Raw genomic sequence first — 11,560 nt, 5'->3', positions numbered from 1 at the left:
GTAAAATGTCTCGTGTCTTATATATGTCGTTCCTCATATTGACAGATTAAAAGGAGTTTCACGATCAAGGTTGTGTGTGAATAGTATATTTTCCGATGCTGTCCTTATTATATTACGCTTCAGCTTGTAATACCCCACTGCTGGGCATAGGTCTCTTTCCCCATTTAGGAGAAGGAACAGAGCTTAATCCACCACGCTACTCCAATGCCGGTTGACAGTTATATTTCCTACTCTTGAGTAATGATGAATGATGAATCGGCGCGCTTCTGTGCAATTTCACCCTCTTCTAAATCTGTTTCGTCATCTATGGGTTGTTGCGGAGGTCTATCAGTTACCGAATGGGCATGAAGTCAATAAGAGTATCAGTGGTATATTGTTATCGAATGAATATATTTGCCACATTTCTTAAACGCATTGACAATGTTGATGGGAGTAATTGGCTTCAAATATGCTTGGCCGACACAATTCGCAACATTGTAAATTGTAAACTTTTTTCCTGGGTTTCGCATCAACCAGGAGTCTACGGCAGAGTTATAAAAACTTTTAAACGGTGCCTGAAAGCCTACGTCTAGGGGCTGTAGTATGTGGATGGAGTGTTAACACTCCATCCACATACTACAGCTATCGTAACTCCCGACGATTTGGCCAAGTTAAGTGCTTCTACAGACAAATGACTGTTGTTCACTGTCTACTACTCTACCCCACATTAACTATATTTGTAAACTAATACTTACGTATTTCAGTTTGCGCTTATTAATTTTCCACCATAATTACTGGCATTTTCATTTAAATCACTTGTTAGTTCACTTGCCATTGTTACTATACTTAATATCGTATTGAAGATTTAAAAACTATACGAAAATAAACGTGTTTGTCACTAATTAATATTTTTTGATGTGTCATTTCAACATCTTTTTTTATAAGGCAAATAGGGATGTGATTATATTATAAGAAGTGAATGAGTATAAGTGAATGAACAAAATAAACGATAAAATAGGTCGTTTTCTTAACCACAATTTGTTAATAAGCTACCTATAAAACAATGTTACCGTGAGGGTGCATTTTCATGCTGACGCTTGACGCTGGTTTTGAGCGTCAAATTTGGTCACGTGATGAGAATTGAATTATGCGCTATCTAGAAGAAATTGTAGCGAAAAAGCTAAACATGGTCTAGCTTTTTTAACGGGAGATGTTAGCGTCAGCCCGTCAGCGTAACTCGAACAGTTATATCAATAATCAATAGTAATCGATCCTTATAAAACAACAATGACATCCTGTACAAAATACGCCAACAAAAAACCAATGGACGCCAAGGTTATAATTTGCGACAAAAGTGTATGTTATAGGCGAACGAATTTCTGATTTGGTGAATTATATACGTTTAATATATTTACAATACTACATAAAATAAAACTTAAAAAAATACAAAATTACATAAAATAAAACTTGCAACACTTGCCTCTCAATCCTCCGATGAATATTGCACAATTCTGTTATAGCCTCCTTTATGTCAACTAGGGTACTCCTAATATCATCTAGAGATCGGCTACTACTTATAGTAGCCTGAGCTCTACTCTCTGAGGACTGGATGAGGGAACGTCTGGCAGCCTCATGGGAGAGCAGCGCCTCTCGCCTGCGACGTCGGCGCCGGGGCGAGGGCACGGCTGCAGCGGGTGGTTCAGAGAGAGGGGCTAGGAGAAGTTATATTTCTAGGGGAAGGTACCTCTTGGAACACTTGGGCTGGGAGGGAATCTGATGGTTGTATCAGAATTGATTCTGAGGCTGGAGAATCTTGATTCGGGATCATGGACTCTGGGATGTCTATGACTGGTATCTCCACCCCTAGGATAGCAGTGGTGCTCCCGGAAGGCTAAAAGATTATTATTTAATTTATCTATTATACCAAAATTTTAAATAGAATATTTATTTAATTATGAATTAACATAATATTTTCTATTGCTGGAGAAATGTGAAAAAGAGTTAAGAGTAATTAGTGTAAGCTTCCTTATCATTATGTTTACAATATTTGTTATGTACCTAGTTATTCATCATAAATTACAAATTAAAAAAATATATATTTAATAGAAAACAAATAAAAAATGACCAGCTTTAGCACTTCAAGCAGTTATTTTCAGCTAAAATATATTATAATCAAGTAAACAAAAATCAATTGTCTCTTACTGGAAATGGTTCCACTTAAACCCCGCTCAACCCCTATCCATAATCCTGCCCCAATATCTGGAGAAACTTGTTGTCAATGTCTGACAGAGGTTGCTCCGTTGATGGACCACCCCCAGTCCTGCCTTAGGACAATCACAAGGATGCCACTCTTTTTTTTTTAATTTTGCCTTATAATGTACCCAATACTGAAAAAAATCATTATATAAATATTGACAGTAATATTAGATAATATTGAATGATTTAAAAATGAAAATTACGTATTTTATTTTCTTTAGACCAGCTTTTCCAATCTTTATGAGCCCCATCGCCTTGAGCATTTAATATCTCCGCTACCTCTTGCCATTTTCTTTTTGGAGTGCTCTTTTACCTGTAGGGATCTATTAAAGGAAACTGCAATATCCCTATGAAAATGTAGGTATTCCCACAGAATATCTACCTGTTGCCCAGAAACCCGACGCATTCCAACGCTGCAAACAAAATCGTAAACCACTTGAACCACTTGAAATACCATGTAACTTTTGCATTGATGTTCTCAATATAATAATATAGAGCGATTTCACGCATTTTCAAAATTCTTTGTTTTAAAGTATTATTACTTACTTTCTATTTGCCATTGTATGTTGAGTATGTTGAAAATTGAAATTAAATCTTCAAAGTTCTTCACTTGAAAACTTGTATTATCGCGCGCAACAACACTACGGTCCGTTTTTTTGGAAGAGTCCTATTTGGTAAACAAATATGGCGTACTTATGACCACAGACAATTAGAGTATAGTGTAGCTTAGTGAAGTGACACAAAGAGCAAATGAATGAACAATATCAATAAGCCATAGACAAAGTAAAATTAATTTTACATCGAAATATTTAATGATACCATATTGCTGAAATTATTTCAAAAACTAATAATATATTAAATAATTTTGTTAATAATTAGTAAAGGTTTAAAATTACGAAAAAAAATCGACCATCTTTATATAAGCAAATTTATATTTCTTAAATATAAATAACCTGTTAGAAATTAGTTGCTCTTTGACTAGAATAGATAATTAAAAAAATACGTACTGATTTATTCATTACAATAGTAAAGTAAAATATTGAAATACAAAATAAAACGCCAATAAGAAATTTATTTACTTTATTTTCTAATAACTGTCCATACTTCCTAATGAATCGCAAGATTCTTCAGAGACGTGGATATTGAAACCCTGGGGATTCTGATGCAGCATCCGTGATTCCGTCAAGCTGCATCATTTTATCTTCTTCTTTTATGATATGTTCGATATTTTTTTTCCACGACACCGCACTTATTTGATTTAAGCCTTTTTTTAAAAGCACCTTGACTTCTGCCATTTTGAAACTTTTATTATTTTTGCCTATATAACCTTTTACTTGTGCCCATATGAGTTCTATAGGGTTTAACTCGTAATGGTAGGGCGGAAGACGTAAGACTATTATATTTTTGCGGGCTGCCATTTCGTCAATAACTTTTTTGTTATTATCATCTTTATTAAATTTTTTTAAAAGCTCAGCTTTTATTTCGGTTTCATCATAACTTAAATCATTTTCTAACAACCACGCTTGTATGTCTGCCTTCCGCCAACTCATGTTAGGCACTTTGACAGCTAATCTCGAGTGGTACGGTGCGTTGTCTAAAATTATTACTGACCCAGGTTCCACTTTATTTAAAATATTAGCAAACCACTGCTCATAATTATGTGCATCCATTTATTTTATCCAATTATTATTAACGAACAATCGATTTTAAAATATTTTTAAATCAATTATTTGTTAAAATCGATTAAAAGTATTGTTAAATTGAATTAATAAGAAAAAAGTCTAAAAAGGTCTATAAAAGTGTATTTAGTAAAAAAAAAAACATTTAACTTTGGTGAAAAGTAAACTATTTTAGAAACATTGTTATTGACTAAATAAAAAGCAAGCAATTAATTATATTAAATTCGATTATCGATTCAATCGATTTATTTGTTTATTGAAAATATTATTTATTATGGCAACCCTAAACTACAGACTTTTGCTTCATACATTCATTTGACTTCCATATTGCTTTCATAGTGATATAGCAACCTACTGTAAGGTTTTCCATCAACCGAGAATTCATCACTACTACGACGTAAAATACACAGTAGGCATATTCATAAGTAGGAAAATATATTTTGTATTTATTTTATATGTAAACAATAAAGGTCAGGCAGAGAAGCCATAAAAAAATATTATTGCAACTGCGTGGTTGGTCGACGGACAGTAGGTTGTTGTGCCCATGTCATGAAATTATTTGGTTTTTGGGCTGAAAAAGGTTTCAAGATTTTATAAATCTACCTGCCTAGTTTTTAGATAACATTCTGTTAACGTACGAATCCGATTAGTAAAACAAAAATAACAAAACAATGATTTTTTATTTCAGAAACCTTCTTGTAATTATCCACAAAAAAAAAACAAAATATGAAACACCTGGATACAAAACTATATCATTTTTCTAATTCATACTTGTTAGTACTACTAACTTAATATATAATTATTATTCGCAGTGACTGTCCACTCGGGGCCGAAACCCCCATACAAAATGGACAGTCCCCTATATATTTCGTTAATGTGATATGGTCGGTAAAAAAGATGCCAAAAATAAAATTTACAACAAAATAAGGGGGCCGCCTGTGTCTAAAAAAAGTCGACCCTATTAATATTATTGTCACATTATTTGTATTTACTATGAATAAAAAACCTTGCGCCGGCGGCACACTCTCTCTAACATCTAAAAAAAGGACTTATAACATTGTACTCCACGAAGCTCTCATTGGGTAATCCTAAGTCTCATCCTAGTCTCAAAATTTTTTCCTGTGAACTACAGTGAACGTTTATGCCGTTGCTATGTGGTATACTTTAATATTATATGGGATAGCATTAAAAATGTTTAGGATGAAATTGATATTCAGAAATATTCATAATATAAAATAAAACCTTTACAATGAACATTTTACTTAAATTAAAATTAAAAATAAAATTATTTTTTTCATAAATGATTGACATTTGCAATATTTTGTAAGCATTGTGCGCTCAACATAAAAAAAAGAAAAAAAAACAATTAATAACAAAATACAAATAAATAACAAATCGCTTTACTGTAATATTATTTAACAAGTTATAATTCGTGAAATTTTAAAATATAGTTAAAGAACATGGCCTATTTTATCGCTCATGCTGTTCATTCACTTATACTCATTCACCTCTAAAAATATTCTGACCACATCCCTATTTGCCTTATAAAAAAAGATATTGAAATGTCATATTCGAAAATATTAGTTATCTGTACTCTCGGAATTCGTATTTTGTAGTTTTTATGTGTTTAAAATGATAAATTGATATTTGTTTTTGTTAATTAAACAACGCTTTCAGTGAGAATGAGCGAGCGAACCACATACTTTATTTAATATATACCTTCATAGATAAACATTAATTACAATAGTGACAATACAATATACAGGTGGCGTTTCTGTCTTTATTTTGATACATAATAACACCCCCACTTATCAAAATAATGCAGGTACATAAAAACTTACATTCCTTTATCAAACAAAAAAAAAAAAAACTTAATTACACAGCTCTTATATCCTGTATCCCAAGTAACTGCATAAAATAATAATGCTTAATGTTATTCAAGCCTTTTGTAAATAAATCTGCTGGCATTTCAGCTGTTTCCAAATATTCTAACTTCATAATTTTATTAACAACACATTCCTTACAAAAATGATATCTTATATCTATATGTTTGGTTCTTTTATTATAACTATTATTTGAAGACAGCTTAAGTGCACCCTGGTTATCATTATATAATTCAATAATATATGACTCGTTTACAATTTCTTTTAACAAATTATTCAAATAAATAGCTTCCTTACAAGCATCAGCCATACCCATATATTCTGCCTCTGTGCTTGAGAGTGCAACTGTTTTCTGCTTTTTTGTCTGCCATGAAACTACACTTCCAGCCAACATGAAACATAGACCTGTATAAGACTTTCTGTCAATAATATTATTCCCCCAATCTGAATCAACAAACCCTTTTATTTTAGAATTACCAAATTTAGTATATTTTAACCCAAAATATTTAGTTTTCTTAAGATATTTCAAAATTCTTTTAGCATATGCCCAGGTTTCATTATTGTAACAATTGTTGAACTGACTAAGAAAACTAACTGAATAAGCAATGTCCGGTCTAGTTAAAACCGCTAAATACATAAGCCCACCAACTAATTGCTGATAAGGTATTCGACTATCACAATTTTTATTTTCTAAGTTAATATTCAATTTAGGCTCTAAAGGTGTATTAGCTAACTTACAATCTGTCATATTAAATCTTTTCAATAACTGATTAATATAATTTTCTTGACTTAAAGTAATTGTACCCTTTAATCTATCAATGTTAACAGACATACCTAAACAATTTTTAATCTGTCCTAGATCCTTTAATTTAAACTTTGATGACAATACTTCTTTCAAATTATCATATTCAATCTTATCATTAGTAAATACAAAAAAATCATCAACATACAGTGTTACAAAAGTTCTCATTTTATCTTTAATCTTTGTATACAAACATGGTTCCAATTTAGAACGCTTATATCCATTACCAACAAGACATTCATCAACCTTTTTATACCAGGCCCTTGAAGACTGTTTGAGACCATAAATGGCTCTATTTAATTTAAGTACTTTATTATTAAGATTTTGAGAACTTGTTAAACCTTCTGGTATTTCCATATAAATTGTTTCCTCAAGATCTCCGTTCAAAAAAGCTGTAGTTACATCAAGGTGTGTAATATCTAAACCTAGTTTTACAGATAATGCAAACAATAATCTTAATGTTGAATGTCTAACCACTGGTGAAAAAATCTCAAAATAGTCCATATTTTGCTTCTGCATAAAACCTTTAGCTACTAAGCGCGCACGATAACGAACACTATTATTACTGTCTAATTTTTTACGTAACACCCACTTACACTTCACTATAGTTTCTCCATTTTTTGGCAAATCTACAAGCTCCCATGCATTGTTTTCCTCAAAACACTTAAGTTCTTCTTTCACAGCCCGTAACCACTGTTCTTTTTCCACTCCTTGTAGCGCTTCTTCAAGACATAGTCCACAGGCATTATCGAACATTTCGTCAGGAACACACATGTTTGATATTCCGTATCTTTCTGGTTTCTTTCTGATTCTACTAGGTCTTTCATATTGCTCAGGAGAATTAGATGCATCTTCGTATTCACTAGGAACATATGTATCATCTGAATTAATTGAAGTTTCAAGCAATGTATCCTCATCTAAGGTTATTTCATCTGATATTGGTGAATCTTTGACAACTGTATCCCCCACTGAATACGAATCTTGATGTTTTTCAATAACTGGTATATTCATATTAAGATTCTTCTCATCTTCTATAATAATGACATCTCTACTTGTTATCACACGTTTTGTTCTACGATTATATAATCTGTAACCTTTGATGTCATCTGGATAACCCACTAGTATGTGCTCTTCAGACTTGCGGTCCCACTTTTGCCGTTTCTCTTTGGCTACATGTACCATCACCTTACTGCCAAATATACGCAAGTGACTTATGTCTGGTTTGCACCCAGTCCAGATTTCAAATGGAGTTTTATCATTCAGGGCAGGTAAAGCTGTTCGATTTTGTAAGTAAACAGCGGTATTGGTAGCCTCGGCCCAAAACTCTTTTCCCATATCGGAATCAAATAATAAACATCTTGCCTTTTCAACTATTGTACGATTATTCCTCTCTGATAAGCCATTTTGTTCTGGCGTATACGGGTTACTCCTTTGATGAATGATACCTTCCTTTTTGAGATATGTATTAAATTCTTTACTGCAATATTCACAACCATTATCACTTCTTAAACTCTTTATTTTCTTATTAGTCTGTTTCTCAACTTCTGCTTTATATTCTATAAAATATTTCATTGCTACACTTTTATGTTTCAAAAAATATATATGCATCATACGACTATAGTCATCAATAAAAAGTATAAAATACCTTGAACCACCTAATGATTCATGTTCCATAGGTCCACAAATGTCAGTGTGTACTAATTGAAGTAATTCCTTACTTCTAGAACCCTCATTTGTGAATGGCAATCGACACTGCTTGCCTTCACAGCAAACTGAACATGACGTCTGGTCAAGATCAACCTTTTCTTGAAGATTCATACCTTTAACAGCACTGGTCATTTTATTCAAGTATTTGCTATTTACATGACCCAAACGACGATGCCATGTTAAGCCTGATGCAGTTAAATTGGCAACAACACTGTCTGGTACTTTCAATTTGTATACTCCATTATTTAATTCCGCTGTGGCCACCAATTCTTTATTTATATTGTAAACTTCACAGCTATTTGTCGTAAACTGAACATAATTACCGGATTTTATTAACTGGCTCACTGACAGCAAGTTTGTAGTCAATCCTGGAGCACATAATACATCCTTGACTGTAATTTCAAATTCACATTGTTCAGTTTTGGTTACAATATTCACATCGCCGGAACATAATACTTGTAACCTTTCATTATTAGCCACACATATTTCCTTCATTTTATGATAAGTAGGATTCTCAATCCACTGCTCGTTAGCCGTTAAGTGCATGCTTGCGCCGGAGTCGATGTACCAGTCGTATTTGTTAAATTGGCCACTCATAAACACAGCACTAAATACGTTATTTTGCTTAAGTTGAGTATTTTTTATATTAGAACGTGTATTAAGATTATTCTTACACTGATTCTTGTAATGCCCTGGTTGCTTACACCGGTAACATTTTACATGACTTTTACCGCCGCCATTATCGTTGATTTTTGTTTGGTTTCCGCTCTGCGCGTGAGCCATAGACAATTTATTTTTCTTATGTTGCCATCTTTGCGTGTTGCTAGCGAATGCACTAACTTCGTGTGATTGAGATTGACTATTTATGCTCACTTCCGTATCCATATCCATGAGTTTGGTTCTAATGGCGTCCGTTGTAATCTTTATGCCGGAATGCTCAATCGCCATTATCATCGGCATGAATTTTTCAGTTAATCCCGCCAATAATAGACATCCAATCCACTCATCACTGATATTGAATCCAGTTCTACTCAATTTTTGTCCTCCTTCAACTATTTGCGTTATGTACGACTGCATGGAAACACAATTCTCTAGGCGAACTGAAATTAAATTACGTAATAGGCTTATTCTTCGTGTAAAACCCGAATCATCAAATAATGCCTTTAACTTGTTCCATAGCTCCAACGAAGTTTTCACTTCCTTAATATGTACATACAACGCACTATCTATAGTCATAATTAATTTTGCTTTAGTTCTTGCATCGTCTGCGGCTTCTATCATCTTCCCAGAAACTGGCTTAATGCAGTGCACCATATTTTCTAGGATTAGAAAATTCTCCGCGGCAAAGATCCACTCGTTGTAGTTTTCTCGCCCTTTTAGTTTTGGAACATTTACTAGATAGTTCGTTGTCATTCTTGCAAATTTTTATTGCAAACACTGAATAACACTATTCTAACTATGTTTCACTACTTTAGCTCGAGAAACAACTAGACAAAATAATAACTGAGAACACTGGGAATCTGATGACCTGGCGACCTTTGGACCTGGGCCCATAACCTGTTAATTAAACAACGCTTTCAGTGAGAATGAGCGAGCGAACCACATACTTTATTTAATATATACCTTCATAGATAAACATTAATTACAATAGTGACAATACAATATACAGGTGGCGTTACTGTCTTTATTTTGATACATAATAACAGTTTTTAGTGAAATAAATAGTAAATGGAGTTTTACAAATGTCCGTAAGCTAATATGTTGTGAAAGTGAGTAATAAATGCGGAAAAAACGTGAGTTACGATTGACAGCGGTTTGTTTACCAAATAGGACTCTTCCAAAAAAAACAAGATATACACTTCTATAGTAACATTTTACGTTCCGTTTAAAAACATTTCATTTTTTTAACAGCTTTACTGTTTAATCGCTCAATTTTTAGACAGTGTCATACTTTTTTATGTTTAATTAATTAAATGTTATTGATTTTATGTTATAATATTTTAAAATAACGTTATAATTTAGTAAGAAAATTTTATATTTTATAAAATAAATACGTAATACGAAACGCAAAGCGTAATGTTCGTGCGAAAGGGACAAAACATATTTAAAAAAGTGACTATCTCGTTTTCGCCCATTGCAAAGTAATAGACAATCATTATGATATCGTTCATTCTTTCACATCTCTAAGCAGGAGTAAAACAATGTTTTAATACATTATAAAATGCTCATGGTACGAATCTGAGTAATGTTATTGTAATCTTATAACAAAGTGTTCTGGAAACATGATAGTTTTAGAAAAGATCGTGGTAAGCCTGCTGAATCATTTTGAATATCGTCATCATAAATCTGTTTATTTACTTGTTGGATATCTTGGTTTGAAGCACTCTCATTTAAAGGTACTAATACCGAATTATCATTAACTTCGAAAGTTCCTAAATTAATTTCGTCCTCTGATAATTTGTTATTTAAAAAGGTGAGATCGCCAAGTGCCAAAGTATTTAAACTATCGGTATCTAGGATTTGAAGTTGCGATGAATTTATTTCAGTAGTATAATTTTCTTTATTGTCAGTCTGATTTATTTCTGTTATGTTCTGGTCGTGGTTTTCCTCTTCAATTCTAGTTATATACACTACTTTTTCAACTCCTTTTATTTCAATTTCGATAATCACAGCGCTTTGGTTCTTTTCTGCTAAATGTGGTTCTGTACTTTCTTCGGCTATTAAATTATTTCGTTCATTTTCGACTTCTTTCTCTGCAGTATTACTTCTTACTGAATCATTTAAACCTTGTGCGATTTTTTCATTGTCTATGACTTCCAGTAGAACTTTTACATCAATACCTCTTGCAATCAAATTATCTTCTAAATGTTTTATAACCTTTGATGCTATACTAAACTCTCTTTTTTTCAGTGATTTTGGAGGAGTTTTTATGGAATGTGATGCATTAATCTTTTTGTTTTCTAGATTATTTTGTACACACTTCGAGTAATCTACGGCACTTGGATCAAATGGGTAAAGACCACATTTACGAAATCCGTTTTTGATGGACTCCTTCAGGGATTCCTTATTCAATAACTACATTAAGTAATGAACAGAAACTAGACTTAGTACAGTGTTAGCGTTTTCTGGCTGTGAACTCCATTCATGAATTGTTGTAGACCACTCAGATTTTAATGGTTAAAAAATACTAACTTCGGCTGGCTGCATCATATGTGTGGTATTGGGTGGAAATGCATACAACATAATGTTATTAT

Source organism: Melitaea cinxia, chromosome 22 (genome assembly GCF_905220565.1).
Source record: "Melitaea cinxia chromosome 22, ilMelCinx1.1, whole genome shotgun sequence".
Classification (NCBI taxonomy): Eukaryota; Metazoa; Arthropoda; class Insecta; order Lepidoptera; family Nymphalidae; genus Melitaea; species Melitaea cinxia.
This window is presented reverse-complemented; position numbering follows the sequence as displayed.